General features: G+C 33.4%; 1 long non-coding RNA gene across 3 annotated transcripts in view; it reads left to right on the top strand.

The window, feature by feature from the left end:
• The window catches only part of LOC105663690 (uncharacterized), a 122,983-nt gene that overhangs the window by 86,347 nt on the left and 15,562 nt on the right, over positions 1-21,074 (top strand). For 2 of the 3 annotated variants that reach the window (XR_013037880.1, XR_013037879.1), the window contains exon 2: positions 2,590-3,536. The exons of the other annotated variant lie outside the window; for it this stretch is intronic. This is a non-coding gene — a long non-coding RNA (uncharacterized LOC105663690). Of the gene's footprint in view, positions 1-2,589; positions 3,537-21,074 lie in introns of those variants that run through there. 3 annotated transcript variants of the gene reach the window in all.

Below are 21,074 nucleotides of genomic sequence, written 5' to 3'. Positions count from 1 at the left end.
TAATGTCTCTTGTAAGTCTATATGAATTCTTTTAACCTATTAAAAGTTGTCTCTATTTAACCTTAATAAGTAGTACAAGTTTGGTTCCAACCACTTTTGATAACTGGAATGAAATAATTATTTAGAATAATATCCTAGTAAGCGACAATATAGCTTTTTTAATTCACAAACATCACCCCTAAAGAGAAAATTCATATAAATTAGACAGAATGTTTTGACAAAATACGTTATGTAATAAATGAAAAGTCACATTCTATTGACTAAATAAAATAATTTTAATAATAAATATTAAAAGCTCCAGTAATAATACACATGGAATCCTATGAAAGTTTTTTATTATATCCAAATGATGCAGTATCCTAAAGATTAGCTGACAATGAGATTTAAGCGTTCGCAGAAGTAGAAAAGCAGGTTTAAACAGCTTGAGTATGTTTTATGGGGTGTGAAAGTAATTCTAGAATTTGTACAAAAAAGGATAGGTGATAAATTTCATTAAATATGTTTGAATTACCTTAATCGTTCATAACTTGAATTTGCCAGGTGGCCAACGACTTAAGAAAATTGTACATTAAATTGAAATAGTGCATTCTGTGTTAAAATACATAGGTTTTAGTATCAAGTATAAAAATCGCTTTCAAGATTCTTAAGATACTATTTTACTTTACAATGAAACTGCTTCATAGCAAAGTAATTGAAAAGTATTTATCTTGCAGCAAAGCAACATACAAAAAATAATATAATTAGCGACCTGTCCTGATTGAACTCCAAAAGAAAATGAGTGATATGAAAAAAGTTAGTTTATAATAAATGTAACAAAATGTTATAAACATGAATTTTAGGAACAAATAAGTTTATTTGAGGGAAATATGCTATGAATACTTTGCGATAATTTTGTAATATTAATGTCTACATATGTACACGAGAACAGTTGTATACAGACTATGTAGATATAGCTATAGGAGACATAGATGATACATAGAATATTAAAATATTGCTTATCTTCTTGCAAACTTCAAATGTAAAGTACTTTTTTTAGGATTTCGTACAATTATTTTTTTCGAATCGCATTTCTTTTGTTCATTTTTTCCTCCTGTATTATAAATGAAAACTGTGATTTTTTTTTATTAACTTCATATTACAGAGATCTGACCTGTATGTATCTTACGTCTTTATAATAATACTTTTTTTTAAAGTGGATATATGAGTTTAGGTTATGCAAAACATTCTTTATGTTCTATCCTTCATTTGAAAAAAACTACTTTATACATATCTAATTGTAAGAAATTTCGCATGGTGTCTAGCACAATCCACGTAACGGACTATGTGATTCTGAAACTACACTCAAAGGTTATGTACAATAAGTTTCTTTTAAAGTGATTGCACTGACTCAAATGTAATTATATATTGTCAATAATTATATAGCATTTGTACATCTTAAGTACAGTACAACGATATCCGAATTCAAGCCATCAAACAAAGCTGCAACTTTGAAGAATTGTGATATTCTTAGTATATTTAAATTCATATTTAGGTTTCCTTTAATACAGAAACGGTCTCTTGCATTCGAAACATTTTATAATAAAAATATCATGGATTAGATATATTATAATAAAAGTTCAATATACTTAGTATCCAATTAGCTTTAAGGTATCTTATCTTTATAAAAAACATATTATTAAATTATTTTATTTTGTGATAATTGGATTTATAACTCAAAGCAGTTTTGGTGACTACGATGTAACTGTACGTGAATCAGAAGAATTAAATACTCTGGTGACTTCTTTATAAACTAGCTACATGTTAAAGCAAATGAGGTAACGAATAAACATAAAGTATTCAAATACATGATGTGTTAATCTGTAATAGCCACTGTAGATAAAAACAATCTATTTTTTCCATTTCAAACTGGAAGGTTAGGCTTTCCCTATATTTGACCCGTTTGGTTGAGTTTGATTTAAGTACCATTGTTCCATTATAAGTTTCAAAAATGCTATAGAATTTATCAAAGGGTCTAACCAAATAAGACCTTTTGAAGAATGTTTACTTAATTTCGTATTATTGTACTTGGTCAAAAACTTGTTAGCAATAAATCGTATACCCAACCCAAAATTCTCCAGAAAACTGTAAAATTGTTTAGTATATTCTGAAAAAATCAAAAAGGACGTGAAACAAAAATGATGTTAAACCATGACCGTGATTCTATCGCCCTTTTATTTCTTTCACGGTTCGGTTGAAGCCACATAGCCGACTATGCTAATTCCAAACCTCGAATATGGCGTTAAATCACGCAGCTAAATTTCGCGTGTGTGAATCGTAGTCTTTCCAGCAAGCGGGCACGAAAAACACCTAAACCGAAAGACCCGAGCGAAGATAATGTTTCTCGGCGAAGCTAACAGCCTGTTCGATGCTGTTTTCTTTTTCCAAGTTCCTCGAATTAGAAGATCCCGCTTGGACACAAGCGGGCAGCTTTTAAGGAACCAGTTACGTATCGCGTCTACTTCGCCACGAGTTTCGTCCATTATGGCAAAAACAGAGTTTCGGGCAATTAGCCGTGTCTCCGAACTAATCCTTCGTCCATTTTCTGCACAGACTGCACACTTTGTCTCCGCTGGTTCCACGGTTATCGTGCTCCACGATCTAATGGCTCGTGATAAAGGAAGAAGAAGAGAAGAGAAAAGAGATAGCTTCTTCTCTGGCCAGCCAGGCAGCAGAAGAGGATCCTCTTTCGAGCGAAATGTCAAGAAGGAGGCGGTTAATTCTCAGCATTTACCGAGGCAGCGGTCTGACCCAACTATTCATTAGACGGGAGTGCAGGTTGTGTTCCCGTAGCATCCTTTTCTTCGCGACGATGCACCGAGAAGGAAAACGTGCGCTCGCGAATGCTGGAACGAGACGAAAAGAGAAAAAGACGCGAAAGGAGGAGACGTTGTGCAACCGGGTCCGATTCACTTACCACGTTCCTGCTGTGCGCAGAAACGAGACTTTGAACCGAGAAGAAGACTGGTCAGGACCTAGACCAAGGTGAAATACTTCGGTAACGGTGATAGTTTTGAAAAAATTGTAATAAAATGTGTACGGACAACTTAATTAAAATTTTAATATTTCGTGCACATATGGGCTGTTTGTTTGAAAGTGGAGCAAGTCCATTCCGAGTCGTTGCGAGATATTTAAAGGTTTGCATTTCAATAAATTTTAAAATATTTTGCTGAGAACCAATAGACAAATTTGCTGTATTTTATGGTATTAAATAATGTCCAAATATCCAATAGTGGTTAAAGTGCTGGTTAAGAAGAATAGAGATGTCATTATATTCAAATGAACTTGCCTCGCTTTCAAAATTAATAAATTATTGCAATCGCTAATTAAATGCACAATATTTCAGTTGTAGTAATTTTTTAAATGCTAAATTTAATATACAATTTTACATAAATATTAATTCGTATTATAAAAAGTAAACGTAAAGACAAGAAAACAATTTTTAAATGTTACTGTAGACAATACAATACAACAAAAAGCAATTAATTTTTATTAACAATTTCAATGAAATTATACATCTTTGCTAATAATTTATATTACTTTATATTTATACTTTGAATTATATTTAGGATTTAACATTTTTAAATATTCATTATGTAAGGGAAATATCTTTGATAATAAACCTGTCATGTCCTAACATTTGTTTGGTATAGTTGACCTAATTTTTTAATACAAAGAAAGTAATTTTACATTTCCAAAATTAATTGACCTTCCTCGTTGTGATAATAAAATGAGAATTTTAAATTTAACATGTTCCATTAAAATTTTGTGTAATATTATATGTATATGCAGTATAATAAAAATAATAAAATTCTAAGAAAATGATGATTTTGGTGTGCTATTATTGCCCAGAAAAGTATTTTAATTTTGTTATTACCTAGCAGCTTCACTTTCAGATGCATTACATTTATAAGATGTCTAGCATCTTTATAAACTATTATTCTGATCTTCCTTTCTTTATTTCTTATCTTCCCTATCAGCATATTTAAAATAAACTAAACTAACTTCTCTAAACTAAAATCTCTATTGCGTAAAAATAAAATAAATACCTTGTTAGTCTTTACACAGCACTTACAGTTGAATCAAAAAAGGAAAGTGCTAAAACTATGGTAATTCCGTTTTAATTTATAGTACCACAACAAATATTGCAATAATACTCAAAATAAAGTGCAAAATTCAGATATAAGCAGCGTGAACGAACTCAAAATAGCAATTCATCTCTTATCTCAATCAGTAATAATTAAATATAAGAATTTAAGTATTTATGTCGATTAAGATCGACATTAATGAGTATGTGAAATTTATAATGGAACGACAAAAATCTCACTGATTGTATTAAAATTATTACAATATGTTTGAAATGAAAATAGAACTTGGTGTAAATTATTTCGATGCAGAAATGTTTAGAATTTTGTAGGCTCTTATTATATTGTCCGGCCATATCGAAAGTTTACTGTTAATATGCAATTAGCTTCATACAGCGAGTAGCCACACGAAGCATGGCAATAAAATGTGGCGATAAAAAGCACGGCGATGTAATGTGTGATATTCTAACGTTCAACGTTGAATGGAGGATTTGTGATAGCATTCGTTGAGCAGAAAAGAACGGCATCGACGAAGGTACCTGTATTCACGAATCACAGTAGGCTGCGATGGTAGAGGAACACTAGTGTGAAAGTCTGTGTAAAGAGAAACTTGCGAAGGGGCGATATAAATAATAGCAACATATCTAAAGTTTACTGCAAGTCTATAATATTTTGTTCTAACATTTGCTAATTATTTCAAATAGGAAAGTCCTCATCGAATTTCATGGCCCTCAAATATGTTTTCCAGATTATTATGCCGACCGATTTCTTCATACATATAGAGTTTCCTTTATTAACATGTAGGTAATTAATATATTCTATCCGTGAAAATAAAAGAATTTTACATCAACTTAGGGTTTCGAACACATTATTACAAAATTATAACAAAAGTACGAAATGACAACGGACTGCTTTACTGTTGGACATCATATGTAGGGTACAGTTTGTATAATTTTACTAGCACATTATATAAAAAATGTTTGTGTGAACATAAGCTACTAAACACATTAGGAAGAGTTATTAAAGAAAATAGGAAAGTCGATCAAATTTCGAAGTTGAAGAGGAAAATCTTTCATCATTTCATATATTCTCTATAATCTGTCGGTAAAGCATTTAAGAGGCTACGTTTGTATAACATTTTTTAATCATTCTGATTCATAGAACATGCTTGTAAAGTTTCACCTACAAAATTAGGACATACTATATGTGACATCAAAGAACAAAACTATCCAGTCATTTTGTATTTTTGTTATAAAACTTTAGTAAGGTGTTTAAAACTCTGTGTTAATACATCTGTTTTTAGTTCTCTGTGTGAAATATCATAATAGAATTTGGTGGTAAAAAACTAAGACACTCCGTACGTAACCATTCATGAGAGGAACTCACCAAGTGTTACGCTGACTAATATATGAAACTTTGTCATCTTATGAAAAACATTCAATTGAATATTATACATATATCGTTTTAAGGGTAGACAACTAATTGTTCCAATGGTATTAACAATTGAAAGCAGCTGCTGTTTAAATGAAAGGAGTGATTACATAGCAATTACTTTAAATATTCCATTTTAACAGAAATTGAACATAGAACCCCAAAAATGAGGAACTGTCGAATGGACACTATTAAAATTACCATAAATACGGTATTTTGCGATTTTCAGAATAGACATTCAGAAGTAGTCAACGGAGTCGTTAGTAGCGGAAGCAATAAATTTCGAGTTAAGGTTGGTTCAAAGTGTCGTGAATAACGGTAGAGTAATTAGTGCATTAGTAAAATATAAAAATGCTGTTTCGTGATTTTTCTTAAGTGGTCAAAAATGGGATTTCTGTTCGACATTATCGTTAACTCCAAGAATTCCTATCCCTAAAACGGAGATTAATGAATTAGCATTGATTAGGTCGTTAGTAGTTTCGCTAGTATTAGCGAGAGAACGTCGAATTTATCTTAGAAATGTACATAAACGTTGTTTACCTCCTGCAGAGATAATTTAAACACGACCTTTTGTACTTCTTTCAGAATAATCGATAGTCATTAAGATAAAATCTACGTGGCGTTCAAAAAAGTCAAGATCAAACTTTAAGAATATGTAATACTAACAAACAGGTACTAATAATTATGTGTAATGAAAATTATTTTTAGTTTGATAAATTTTTACTAATCATCATGACTTTCTTGATTACATAAGTGAAAATTGATATTTTCATTTTATGTTTTTGTTAACTGCATATTTCTTATTAAAAGTCGAGTTTGGTAATCAAATTTTCTGAGTATAATTTTGAGGGATTTTGGGACCTTTGGCGGAAAATTGGTATGCTTCGGCGATTCTTGTTTATCCTATGGTGTATTGGCCAGGAGAGACAATGATAGTAGATGTTCAATTTCCAAAAATATGCAAAATGCAATTTTTCTTTGCCAAGAAGCAATATTTCATTATGATTATTTTTGCAAAATACTCTTTATACATTAATCTAGGTCAGTACAAAGCCTGATTTTGCAAGTTACCCTTGAAATTTCACAAGAAGAAAACATACAAGTTTTTATTAGGAGAAACTTTTCACGTCCATTTTTTCAAACTCGGGCTCTGTACCTTCAAAGAATATTTTGCAAAAGAAATCGTGACGAAATATTGCTTCTTGGTTTCAAGATCCTAGCAAAGAGAAATCGCATTTTGCACATTGTTGGAATTCGAATAACAAACAACATAAGATAAACAAGGATCGCCGGAGCGTATCAATTTTCCTTCACAGGTTCCAGAACTTCTCAAAAATCATATTCGGAATATTTGGTCCCCAAACTTGACCTTCAATTTAATCAAATTAAATGGATTTGTACATTTTTTTAATATGAAATTAAGGCTTTTAAAAATGCGTGTGTTTAAGGACTTAACACATAAAAATTTTTTATTATAATTTTTAACGAAAACCTTAATAGAGAAATAGTTTTAAAAATACCTAATAAAATACTATTAATTTCACTATTTCAAAGTTTTAAGCAAATCGCTTTATTAATGTTTTTAATAAATTCAGGTAAAGAATCTCACACCGATGGGGACATAGTCGATACCGGGTATATTTACCTTATACGAGGTGTGACACAAGAAAAACAAGACTAGTCCAATAAATCATTGTATCTTTAGAATCAGTTCTCCGTGACATTATCACCTTCAAAGTAGTCCCCTTCAGCATTCACACACTTCTGCATTCGGCGCTGCTATTGCTGGTAACAATTCTGGAACGAGGTTTTTGGAAGTTCCTTCGGGAGATTCTCCGTTTCTGCCTGAACTTCTTCAACTGAGGTGAAATGGGTTCCCTTTAAACAAAATTTAACGTTAGGAAATAAAAAAAAGTCGCCTGGAGCCAAATCAGGTGAATAAGGAGGATGTCCCATCACAGTAATATTTTTACTGGTCAGAAACTGCTTGACAGACTGTGCCATATGAGCGGGTGCATTGATCTGCTGCAACAGCCATCCACCGCTTTACAACTGTGGCCTTTTTTTCCTAATTTTTTCACAAAATCTTTTTAGTACTTCAATGTAACAGTGTTGGTTAACAATCTGACCACTCGGAAACCACTCAATCATTACAATTCCATTAATGTCGAATTTTGATCTTGACATGCGTGCTTTTTTGGGTTTTGGGGATCCTCGAGACTTCCACTGCATTGACTAGCGCTTACTTTCTGGGTCATAGGTAAAAATCCATGTCTCATCACATGTTACAACAGATTTCAATAAATTTTACAAGAAACTTGATGTTTATTCGCTGTTCGGTTTTTATTCATTAGACATTTTTCCGGCAGAATGCAGTTGCACGTGTTTACTCAATGATGTAATACTCCCAAATGGCATGACGGATTAAATCGAAATTGGCAGCATGGATAGAGGATGTGTGTGGGATGATGCCACTAAAACAATTTCTGCCAACTCCGTTGTTTTTTCAAACTACACACCTAGTCTCGTTTTCTTTGTGTCGCACCTCGTACATACGTACTTTTACCTTTATTAAAAAGTTTTGCTCAAAACTAGTGTTTTTATCATTCAGAAGTAAATTCCCTTATACACTGAATTCTTATCATAAAGATGGTAATATTTTGTGGAATGAAAATATTTTGTCTATAATGCATTTATTTAATTACAAAAGGTTCTTTTTCCTGAATTCATTTTAACACATGAAATTGTTCATTCCCAATTTCTAACGAATTGTTTGTTCTAAAGACCTTTGCTGCTGCGCAGACGTCGTTTTGCATTTTGCTATTTCTTCCTTTTGACATTCGAAAGAATTTATGTGACTATAATGTAAGAGAAATGATTAAAAATATATTATAAAATTGTAGGTTATGTTAATGTTATGACGAGCTTAAGAATAAGCAGAATTATATTTTTAAATAGTTATTATCAACATAAATGTACAAAATGCAAATATACATATTGTAATATAATAAATATTAATATTTTAATAAGTACAGTAAAGCTGATTCATTCGCTAATTTTGTCTCACATAAAAGAGCATTTATACTAATGTCTTTTAGTAACTGGTCAGTAACATAATATTATACAATACTAATGAAAAAAAACGCAATAATTAATTTTAATATTTAAGAAAAAAGTGTAAGAAATAAGATTAATTTGAATGGTACATAATTAAATAAACCAGACACAACTTTATTATTTAAACAATTACATAACATTAATTACTTATATCTTTAACAAAAGTACTCCTTCACTTGCTTGAGTCATAAAATCAGTTTAGAAATATTGCATCTTACAGTATTATACAATAACATTTTTGTGTAATACACGTATTGAATTATAGAAATTTATAATTACATCCATGTGAAGCTAATTTCGCTGTTACATTTTGACTAGTTTCAACGTTTAAACTAAGCAGAAATATTATTATTAACAACATTTATATTCAATTAATTATGTTGCACTCATTTAAGCGCTACGACATTTATCTTCTATGATACTTTCTGAATTGATAAGAGTAATCTAAGAAGATACTGTTGGAAAACTGGGTTCAGATAATTCGGGATTAACCTTAAATAGTTCATTTATTTCCACACAAAAATCTTACAACAGTTTACTAACAAATAAATGAACCAGCACGGCTGAGTTGCGAACGAATTCTAACGAGACGAACTAGAAATCGTGAAAAAGAAACCTTTTAGGAAAATGCTTATTGGTTGAAATTATTTAACGAAGGTGGAGGAAAAGAACAGGGATTGGACAAAATATTGAAAGAAAGTGGATTTCGAGAGGTGGTAATTTATGGGTACTTGAGTAGACTAGGACTGATGATAGGAAGGGACCCGAGGTTACGGACAAGGAAATAGGAACAGCATGGTAAAGAAAGTATTTTGCGAAGCATATGGTTGGGACCTCCAACAATACTGTAAAAAAAAACTTGTTTTAAGCATGAAGCATCGTAATATCGTATCTCAACAATTCTTACAGATTCCTTCGAAAGTCCATTATTTTTCAGATCTTTCACGTTCCACGCAGTCTTACGGTATCTCTTTTCATCGAGTTATAACTATTGTCGACCCACGCGAAACGTTCATTCGCACGCAGTCCACGAGCAGACAAGTCGGTGTGGAGGAAAATAAACGAGGGAATGAGAGAATCAAGAAGGATGGTAACCGACTTTCACTTCTCCTGGCGCCAATCGCCAGTATGTACTCATCATCGCTTAACTTCTCGATAATCGGTCGTTTACGCAACACTTCCGTCAAAACCTGACTATTTTACCTGTTCCCTGAATTATTCTCACATTGCACAGTGTGATACATCCGCAATCCAGCAAAACGACATTATTGCATGGACCTTTTGTTACACGATCTTTTCAGTTTCAGAATGAAGTATATTTTTAAACTCATCAAATTGATGATACTATTAGAATAGTAGCGTTTTCTGTCTAAAATGTATTATACAATTCCACAAATTTGCAATATTTTAAAAACCCTGATAAAATACTGTAATTACAAAAAATGTTTTTGGCGACTTCATTAACGAGAAAATAGCAGCAAAATTAAAAGTATAGGGCAGTCAATTGTATGCAGATTAGACAATTATCAATAACACATTGATTATTGAAAGCGGTTTCAAAACTAAAATTAAAATACAAACTATATGTTTAATTTGGACTACCATCCAATAAGTTCAAACAAAAATATTCTCATCGACATTTAAATAATTATAAAAATAATTTTTTTACTTATTTAACAGAAAGTATGTAATAAACAAATTTAGTTTTGTCATCCAATACAAAAACGAATTTTTAGCATTTTCGTTCAAATCGAATATCGTATTTCCATCACAAATAGATCAATGCATATGCTGTTCAATAGACTAATTGAAACTACATACATCAAGTTATTTTGCAGTATATAAATTTTTATGTAGCGAGAAGAGTAAAATATTGCTAAGAAATGACGATCGGGAAATTGAAAAAGGATCGGCTGTTACTGGAGTCGTTGGAATGTATCCTAAGGATTATCTGAAACCCTAAAGCAAAAAAAGATGCACGATGTCTATGAATGCGGCTAATGACGATAGTAGATTCATTAAGGAGGTGTTTTACTACCGGTGTATCGGTTAACATTGATAGTAGTCGATGACAGTTGTATCGTTACATTGATGACCTCTTTTTTACCATCCGTATCTACAGTAATCCTGGGAACACTGTAGTTCACGACATTCCTCGTTTCACGAGTCAGGTTGTTACTCGTCCAATTGAAACCGCACCTGCATTAAAGGAAACCGATAACGCAAACCTGTCGCGTAAGCAGTTTAATGCGAAACACTCGTCCGGTGCGTTCGTACATCAGCTTTTCTCTCTCGCATTCGCATCATCGTTCGGTCACTCGTTCACGTTCGCGTTTGTTCCTTTATCTATTCAATTAAGTGTACGCCGAGGGAGTACGGGCCAATTCGCTTCCTGCTTCTCTTGCTTGCTCGAGCGTTAATTTAATTAATGGCTAAAGCATTTTCCACGTTCAAGGGAACAGAGTTCGCTCGTTAAACGGTCTTCCGTTACGAACATCCTCTCCCTTGAGTTTCACTATGTATTTTATGACACTGTATCGCAGCTTACATGGTAAATTACACAATAGATTTGCAGCTTTTAACCTGTTCAGAGGAGACGAAAAATTAGTATAATACGATAAGCTTTGTTTCCTCATGGATTCGTTGCTTTTGTAAAGTGACTCACGGGTTTGTTCGCGATAAATTCAAATTTATTTCATTGTTGAACAGTTGTATTTTATCTATCTAATGATGTGTTACGTTCCGAACAGTAATATTTTTCAAAATTTCCTTTGTAGTTCTCATCGACCGGATGTATATTGATAATGCATATTGCATTCTGAGAACACTCTGATCGTACGCAGTAACGGTCTTTAATGTTTATTAGATAGATTTTCTTCTGGCGACTAAACTAAGATTGTTAATATAACACATTCCTTTCTTGAAATCAACGTGGTCCCACGGCCAAAATCTTAGATCATTTTACTTCTTCGAACCGCCAAACATAAGCGAAAGTCACACTCGTGTGGTCCGATAACGCTAAGCGTTCTGGAATGTTCCTCAAGGGCCCGCGACGTAATATAGAATTGTAATAGAAATTGTCTTTGTAACATTACAATATTATATAAATTGCCATAGTATTTCATTATACCGTTATTATAAATACGCATACGTCAATCAGTCCTACAATAGTTACAGTACCGAGCGCAATTTAACTTTAATAATTGTAAAACGAAATAGATAATGTTTCATTCTAAATTTTTATAATGTGTGCAGATTAACATTTTATACTGTATTGGTTATGCATATAAAAATTATTTAATAGTTAATCACCAGCCCATAGCTCAAGAGTAAAGGAAAAGAACTATATATAATAGGAAGAGAGAGAGAGATAAGAGCTGGACAAGGGAGGAACACACATGCACCCACCATCACCACCTAATTAACGAATCACGGTCTCTTACGCATTGGCCTCGCAGCCTAATTCGTTAGGCGCATATCAATGCAACATAAACAATTTCGTACTAGGCCCACTCTGGTCTTCTCCGAGAGGTGCAAGTTGCGACACTCTTCGGTGTATAATCCGTCCGTAGTAGAGTCCGGTGTAGAATCCGTGAAGTGGTTTAAAGACGAGTTTGTTCTTGAATTTGTTAAAGTGCAAAATTCAGACAAAGACTCTACCTTCACGTAAAATTTTCACGTTAATAATCACGTTAAATTTGAATTCAATATATTATTTTATTTTTCCATTCAATTATATTCAATTTTACTCTTTTTAATTTTTAAAGTATAATTTTATTTTATAGTTTATTTGAATTCAGCAATTGGTCAGTTTCAAAATTCTCATTGGTTGAGTCCTTACATGTGTGTGTTCTTCCCAGGAACCAGGCGCAGCCGTCATTTCACATTTTACAGAGGGAGTTGTTAATTTTAAACTCATTCAAGTACAGATATTTCGGTGAGTTGTTTCCTTTATTCTTCCAGTAGTTAATTATTTAACTTTGGGATTTCCCTCACTGGATTATAATTTTATTTTGTATTTGAGTAATTGCTTCTCCTTCAAATCTTTGAATTTCGCGTCTCGGATATTTACAATATTTCTGTTCAGTTCATTGTAATTCACATTATATTATATACACTACCATTCTAATCGCTTCATATTTTATAAAATATAATCTTTTGAATATTCTAATTAGTTTGAATTACATTTCTTTAATTGCCTCCGTCATTTTCTCTAAACATTGCGATCTTGTGAAAGGGCCCGTATGGGACTAGCGTGTCTCTGGATCCACAAAAACATCAAGTCCCGTTAACAATTAATTTTGTTAGGATAAACAATCTTCGCGGCTTTATACGCGCGCTTCCCGCACGTAACTGATGCAATTAAGGTAAATTGAACAATTTATACTTTGCGTTCAAAAGAGAAACGTGGTATATTACCTTAAGAATTAATTAACGTCGAGCGTTACATGTAAAAATTTGGAAATGTTGGAGTTTAAAAGTTTTGAACTTTTGATTCAGAAATCTCAGATTTAAGAATTAAAAAAATATGATAACTCAAAATAATCACAAAAGCTACCTATTTGATTCTACGCAGTTAGGAATTCCGTTTTAAACAAACACGATAAAAGTCCAATTCTGATAACTGTTTTTTTAGCACAAATTTGAAAGTTTTATGCTATTCGTGCTTTTTATTTTAGTATACACTTTTATAAATTTACATAGATGAAGATTATTTTTTGACAAAATGTTGCTTAAAAATTTTGATAGTGCTCTGTAATTATGACATAGAGCTCTATCATACTAAAAATAAAAATATTTAACGATAGACAATAGCAATGCTGGTTAACAGTTTCGAAATTTTGAAGAAATAAATTGTAACGTTTACGATACATCAACAATACAACAAAATCAGCAGTATCGTACAGATCCAAAAAATCATAACGTTTACTCTCCAATGATGATGAAATACTTTTGGAACAGACTGTATCTGTTCGAGGATCCATCAAAGCGCGAACTAAATCTTACAATTTATAAATTAATAGCATTCTTAAGGTTATAGAGCGATTGGTGGTGTAACCCAGATTATTGCTAAATCCGCGACTATCGTCTATCTCTTCCCACCTGTCTCTTCGTCTGCCTTCTTGCAAAGCTGTCAGTGAACCCACGAAATTCCACATTTAAGATGCACGATCGTGAGAAGTTGTTACAACACCGACGGCTCTAACACAAGTGGACCAGTTTCAAGGGAAGTTGGAGTTCAGTCGGAATTATTGCCACATTTAAGCCTGTCACGAAAGAGGATAATGCTGAGAGCGCGATTCGAAAATAGTCGACAGCCTTTTCTGCATATCTAGCTCGTTTCCTGGAAACGCAACGTCATTGTAATGGTGACAGGTGAGACATCGCGGAAAACGCGTTTCACGATCCAACACCATAGATGAACAACTACGGTCGATACAGAGGCGAACTGGTTCTCACGTTTTGAAAATCGGCACGTAAGAAATGTGACGCAATTCCATCGCTTGATCTCCATTCTTGTAGATACACAATCGGAAACGTTTAACGCTGTTAACGAGACTGGTAATTAATAACAGGTACACGGAAGTGGTGATCGTACCGAACACTCCTGTCCTTCGTTTCGCATATTCTTACGCATGTAAATCTCCCATCTGAATTTCAGACAAAATACTGATCGCATGACACGCCGTCGCCGGAAATGTTCTTTCTTTCGTCATCGGATATAGGGGAAAGTGGGGTACCACCAGGTACCTTTTACATTTTTCGTTTCAACAAAAGTGAAATAGTGGGAAGAATTTTATACGTCATCTGGACCTTCCACGTTCTATAAATAAATGTCTTTGTTTAAAAGATATTTGAATATGAAAACATGATCTTCCGCATAACCTTGTTTTTCGACAGAGAGGTGGATACAACCAAGTTGTAACAGAGTTTCTAAAAACGCATAGAGATGTGTAATTTTTGTAACTGTTCTAATTTACGATAATAAATTTATAATAAATTTTATTATGATATGTCACTAAATATCATAATACAGTCAAAGTATTACAGGAAGAAACTGTAAAATTATTATTAATTATACTAGAATCCCGTTACAAATAGCCAGTTTTTTCAAATTAATATATACATTGTAATAATTTTCCAAAATAATATAATGAAACTTAATATACTGAAATTAAATTAGTGAAATTAATCTCCACTTTCATCATTCAATTAAACAAGCAAAAAGATTAGCAAAAATATTTAGAGAGTGAACGTATCGAAAAAGTAATTCCAATACAATAATTTCAAGTTTAAAAATACTTAAACAAACATTAGTATACATATGTCGACTGCTCCCATAATTTACAAATTAATGAAAAATTGTAATCGAACATTCATACAATACCAATAATAACATTAATGCTTTTTATTAAAATGCCGAACAAATAACGATTGCCCGATACAAAGTACAACAATGCCATATGTTGCAATGTGTGTATTGTTATTATAGTACTGTCATCTAAAATATTGGTAAAATATAAAACATAGAATCAATTACGGATAAAGCAAAGACTAACAATCATAAAGACTACAGATGTTTATGCGTATCAAAGTTGCAAAGGATAATTGCATCTATGTTCAGATTTTGTGTACAATTTATGTGTAATATGTCCAACACGTGTTTTATTTTATGCCTAATTATACTGTATTTGACCCGGTAATATGTGTAAACCCACATTTACAGATGAAGGAATTAGTATTCAAAGACGTGACAAAAACGATTATTATTATTTATTCGTAAAAAGTAGATATTTTCAGCAACAAAGTGACGAAACAGGTATGTAAATGGGTGTACTTAACCAATTAAGAACTGCGTTCCCTTGCATAAACTTTCTGTTCAAATTGCTTCACATCTTACTCTCATTGACGAGCTACTCTTATCACGCGTTGAAATTTTAATGTATTAGTGTAAATCCAATGGAATATCTTACTATACTCGTGTTATTACAGTCATTTGCAGTGTAAAATTAACAGTGTTCACAAGGGACTTCAGATCATTCGCTTACATTATACAATAATGGATATTCGCTTCGATCCATCGTCAGAGCTTACAGTTCGATGACCGTATTCGAAATGGTGAATGATCATGTATATAAATACATGTTTCTATTAAATATCTTTTGTTTTCAACTGAAGAGAAATAGAACATTTATAAACTAAAGTTCTAAATATCCAAATTACCAGATTTCTTAGTTTCCAAATTTTTAAATTTATATATTTGTAGATTCTATGCATATTTTTAATTTTAAAATCTTTCAATTTTCCAATTTTCCAATTTCCCAATTTCTTAAATTTCCGAATATATAAATTACCAGGTATTTAAGTTTCTAATTGTAAGTGAATCAATTTCGAAATTCTCAATTTTCCAAATTTTTCAAATTTACAAATTTGAAGGTTCTATATTTTCAATTTTTAATTTTCTAATTACTCAAATTTAAAATTTTTTAAATTCCAAATATCTTATTTACCAATTTTTTTAATTTCTAAGTTAGAAAATGTTTCATACTTTCCAAATTTTCAAATATCGAACTGGCCAGATTTTTTAGTTTTTAAGTTTCTTAATGCCTGGATACTCTCTTTTTCAGATTTGTAAACTTGTTGATTTATGAATTTTATATTTCTAAATATCTATTTTTCTGAATTTCTAAACTTGAAAATTTAAGGTTTTTAAATTGCTTTTCCTTACTAGCAAATTACTATAATATATTATCAAATTTTTAAATTTAGAAATTTTGGACTTGGTAACTCAGCAATTTACAAATTTGATACGTTGGAAGTTGACAAAATTTTACATTTATAAATTTCATTATAAAAGATATATAAATTTTCGAATAAAGAAATTGTTTACCTATCAGTATCGACGAGTATGCGCAGCTTACATGTCCTTGCACCGTGTTTTTGCAAATACAGTTACCCATTACTGAAAGTATTCTGAAAATATTAATATCTCTTATCCAAAACTTTCATCACATATAACCGCCGCTTGATCTGAAATCTCGTATATTAGCAAAAATCTCCAATTAAATTTACATTTTGGTCAGTATGGTCTGTTACTATGTATTCACTACAAATTCAATTTGTTTTTCATTTTTAGAATATCTCGAGTACAGTAAATCCAAGTATATAGTTATAATTATACTTCAGTGTGATGTTTTTCATTATCTTATATCCATTACAGTATAGATGAAGATTAAAAGTTAGAATTATAAATTAAAAAGAACGAACCGATGCTACAGTGGATGCGAGTAAAATATCCTATTGTGTTTGTGCTACTGCGTATACTATTATACATTGTTTAACTGATATTTGCATATGCCTTAAAAACGAAAATCGAGAAGTGAATATATACGTAAGCAAAGTTTTTCAAAATGTTAGCCTTAACATTTCAATCTCATCAAACTGGATAAAATGTGTGTCTTTTTATAAATAGTTACAAGATTGGGAGGATGTTTCATTACTCATGGTATTCGTTCTCTGACATTCATTTTTAATTATAAAGCATGTTAAATTGAGACAGATTAGAATAGTGTTTTAGCTGAAATCTGTTTAACTTGATTTATAAATTCATCCCTTATGTACCCCCGGTAGTCATGGACCCAAATATTTTACTGCTGTCAAAATCATCAAGATTTTCGATGTCGGATTATGTTCAAATCTTCTATGGTTAATAACTTTCCTTTTATTATTAATAACTTTTTTATGAAAAATGAGCGACGATTAAGTTATAGGAAGAAGTTACTTAGGAATGTATCATTAATATCAAGGTCATTGCCAACATTTAGCAGAAAAAAATTTATTTGCAGCAGTAGTAGAACCATCCTATACATCTTTCTCAGTGAAGAGGTTAATACTCGTCAGTCCATCAGTGACTATTTAAGTTTATTTCGTGCCCCCTGACCCAGATGACCTAGCTATCAGCCAGGTATCTTAACGCGCGGCTATTACACGCACGACAAAAGGACGGTAAGCGTGTGTGGAGTACATGTGTACGTTGTGCAGGTCTCTGTCCACGGTCCTGGCTCGACATAGTACGCGACATTGAGCCAAGGCCACCGTAGACCGCACCGGTAAACGGACATTTATACTTGTACACAAACATGGTCTCGTGCTCCATGGTCGCGTGTGTGTGATCAACCTGGCTACATGGTCGCGTGTGTGTGATCATCGAACGAGGAGTGCGTGCACGCACCTAGAGAAACGACAGTCGCGTCGAAGAAAACATTGCCAACCGGTCTCGTCCACAGGTGAATTCACGCGTACCAAGCGTCCATGGATGCTGTTCTGGGTCGCACGTTTTTGTGGTCGAACGTGTCAGGAGATCGAGGAAAATTTCACTCGGGTAGACACTTCTTTTTTTTATTCATTTGAACGCGGCTTTCTGCACCATTGGAGCGATCGTGGTTTGTTTGAAATGGATTAACTGCTCGAAACTTTCGCGGTTTGCAACGAAGCCGAAGACCAACATTTGCAACGGGGAGGTTGACTGCTACTTTTTGCCCCTAAGGTGCCGTAATCATATGCGCTTTGCTATCGATATTGTGGATACGTTCGACCATTTAGTTGTGAAAGTCGTATGCTACTGTGATAAAAAAAAAGGTGAATTTGTTTATAAAATGGAAAATCTACATTTATTCTTTTAAATCAATCTCACAACCTTTAAAGTATTCCCCATACGACAGAATGCACTTGTTCGGCCGCGAACCGAAACCATTGCCGCGACTAACAATAAGCGATTTATTGTAGGGTTCAAGTGTTTCGGCGCGTGAACCGCTGTGAATAGTTTATACTTCGAAATACGGGTCACCGAAGATCCTTTTGTCTATCAAATCCTGTCCGAACCAGTCTTACCGTAAACATGTGCGTGTCATAAATCAGCTAACAGCTGTACCTCTCTTTTTAAACAGTTTTAACAAACGAAACGCGTCGTCTGTCGCCTTCGGAAACGCGAGGGTATTCAGGCGATTTTTCGTACAAAGAAACACAGTCAGTCGATCGTTGAAGCTTGTGCGAATCGGATCGAAAGTCAAAAAGTCGGATCGAGAGTGAGAAAGTTTCGCGGAACGTAACGTAACAGAACCATTGCAGGGTGGTTCAGTGAGCAATCAGATCACCATTCGAGCGGGACCCTGCACTCCTCGAATGGGCTATATGTAGGGTGGTACGAATCATACATTACACACTGTTCGGGTGAGACCCTACACTCCTCGAATAGATCATCGTGAATAATCTCACGCAACGTGGATTATCACATGAATCATACAACATCGAGCAAGACCCTGTTCTCCTCAAATCATACAACATTGAGCGAGACTCTGTTCTCCTCAAATCAAACCACATTGAGCGAGACCCTGTTCTTCTCAAATCAAACAACATTGAGCGAGATCTTGTTCTCCTCAAATCAAACAACAATCAAACTCAACAAAATACACAACGTATATACTCATTCACACTTTCACCGTGCAATCATTAACAAATACATATTTTGCAAGGGGTTTTTTATGCCGCAAGGCTTTTTCCCCTAATTCGAATCATTCGAGCCAATAAACTATCATGATTTTTGAGGCTCAATTACGTTTAAATAATTTTCATTTACCCTCCTCCTCAGTCAAATTCAACCATTCTTTTGAAACACGAAATTTCTCCATGTTGGAAAGATTTCGACGATATAATACTTATGCCAATGTATTTTCTAATCTGTTAGAGTTTCGCATAGATGAAGTTTACGACATGACGAGGGAAAGCGGTCACTTTTGAACCCTATAATTTAGCATCCGTGCCATCTGCGTGCCAGCACTACGATGGTACGTGACAATTTGTAGTTTTTAGCAGATTTATTTATTGCTGCACTAGTCATTAGAGTTTTTGGCTTCAGTGACACAGGCCATGTCATAAACCTCGAAGACTAGAAGGTCAGAGGGCGATCTGGGCCTCCAAAATAACGGTTCCCGCAGACCAGGAGCTACGTCACGGAATTTGGGAAAAACCCCGATTCTCCCCGGAACGCTGTCCTCCCCCGTAGGAACTTCTGTTCCCCATCCAGAAAAGTACCACGCTAAGGGCGCAATGGAAGGGAGAACAGAGGTGTTAACGAAGGTAGAAAACTCGAAAATAGTCAGATATCCAACAGTACAGATAGAATCAGAATAGTTAATAGATAGTATAGCAGAGTCACAGTTTAGAGAAACACTTTAGTTAAAACTTGCTAGTGATCAGACTAGTAGTTAGAAAATTCAAGCTTTACACACTCATTCACACAGAAACATATATAGTTCCATTCGCACACATTTAATAAACTGTTTTTTGTTATTTAATCACATGCATCAATTCTTAACGGCCCCAATCCGGTCAAATTAGGTGGTCCTTCACAAGCATAGTACATAGACGGCACGTAGTGCAATATCAGGGCTCGACCAAACCCTAACACAATCCTCGAAACAGTCAGAGAAGCCTTTTTCCGGGGTGACCTTCAATACTTTCTTCGATTCGGTTCTTATCTCCTCAGTTGTGTCGAAACGGTGTCCCCGAAGCGGCTTTTTGAGTTTGTTGAACAGCTAGAAGTCGCACAGTGCTAAATCATGCGAATACGGTGGTTGTGGAACAACATGGATCGAATTTTTGGCGAAATCTACTCGAAGAACCAATGCAGTGTGGAACGGCGTATTATCGTCCCATACAAAATTGACGCGTCTGAGGCACACATTTCCGAAAATGGTTTGAGTGGATCCAAATGAAATGTGCTCAGCAAAAGCAAGATCTCTAATTATTGTCAATCGACGATTTCCGAGTACCAAATCTTTGACTGTCTTCACGTAGCTTTCATCGATAGACGTTCATGGTCGTCTGAGGTACTGTTTGTCTGAATCAAACAATGAAAATTGAGAAACTCACTTTTATTTACAAAAACACGTGAACTACTGCAGCAATTGAATATATTGATATCAGAACTGTGTGTAGATGCAAAGACAGTACTACTAATTCGTAAAAAAAGTAATTTCATGATTTTATATAACCCACAAAGGTTAAATGATATGAAATTTATATAAAATTATTAATATTTTTTACAAAATTTATTTCTTCGCGTAAAATTTTAATTAGCCGTTTACATTTATTTTTATGTGTAAGTGTGAAATTAATCAAAGTGTCATTGAAAAGTATTATTTGTAGAAATTCTCCTTCTTCTTTAATTATAAAGACCTACGTGAACTGGCAATATAACGGGACCGTACTGCACAAGATTCTTTAATCAAGGATTATCGACAATACGAATAAATAACTTTACTTATATGTCTCATCTCAAATGACTGATCCACCTGTAAACGTAAATCGTCATTGATACTTGTTCTTCGTAAGTAGGGATCCAAA

Source organism: Megachile rotundata, chromosome 4 (genome assembly GCF_050947335.1).
Source record: "Megachile rotundata isolate GNS110a chromosome 4, iyMegRotu1, whole genome shotgun sequence".
NCBI classification, from domain to species: domain Eukaryota; kingdom Metazoa; phylum Arthropoda; class Insecta; order Hymenoptera; family Megachilidae; genus Megachile; species Megachile rotundata.
This window is presented reverse-complemented; position numbering and strand designations above follow the sequence as displayed.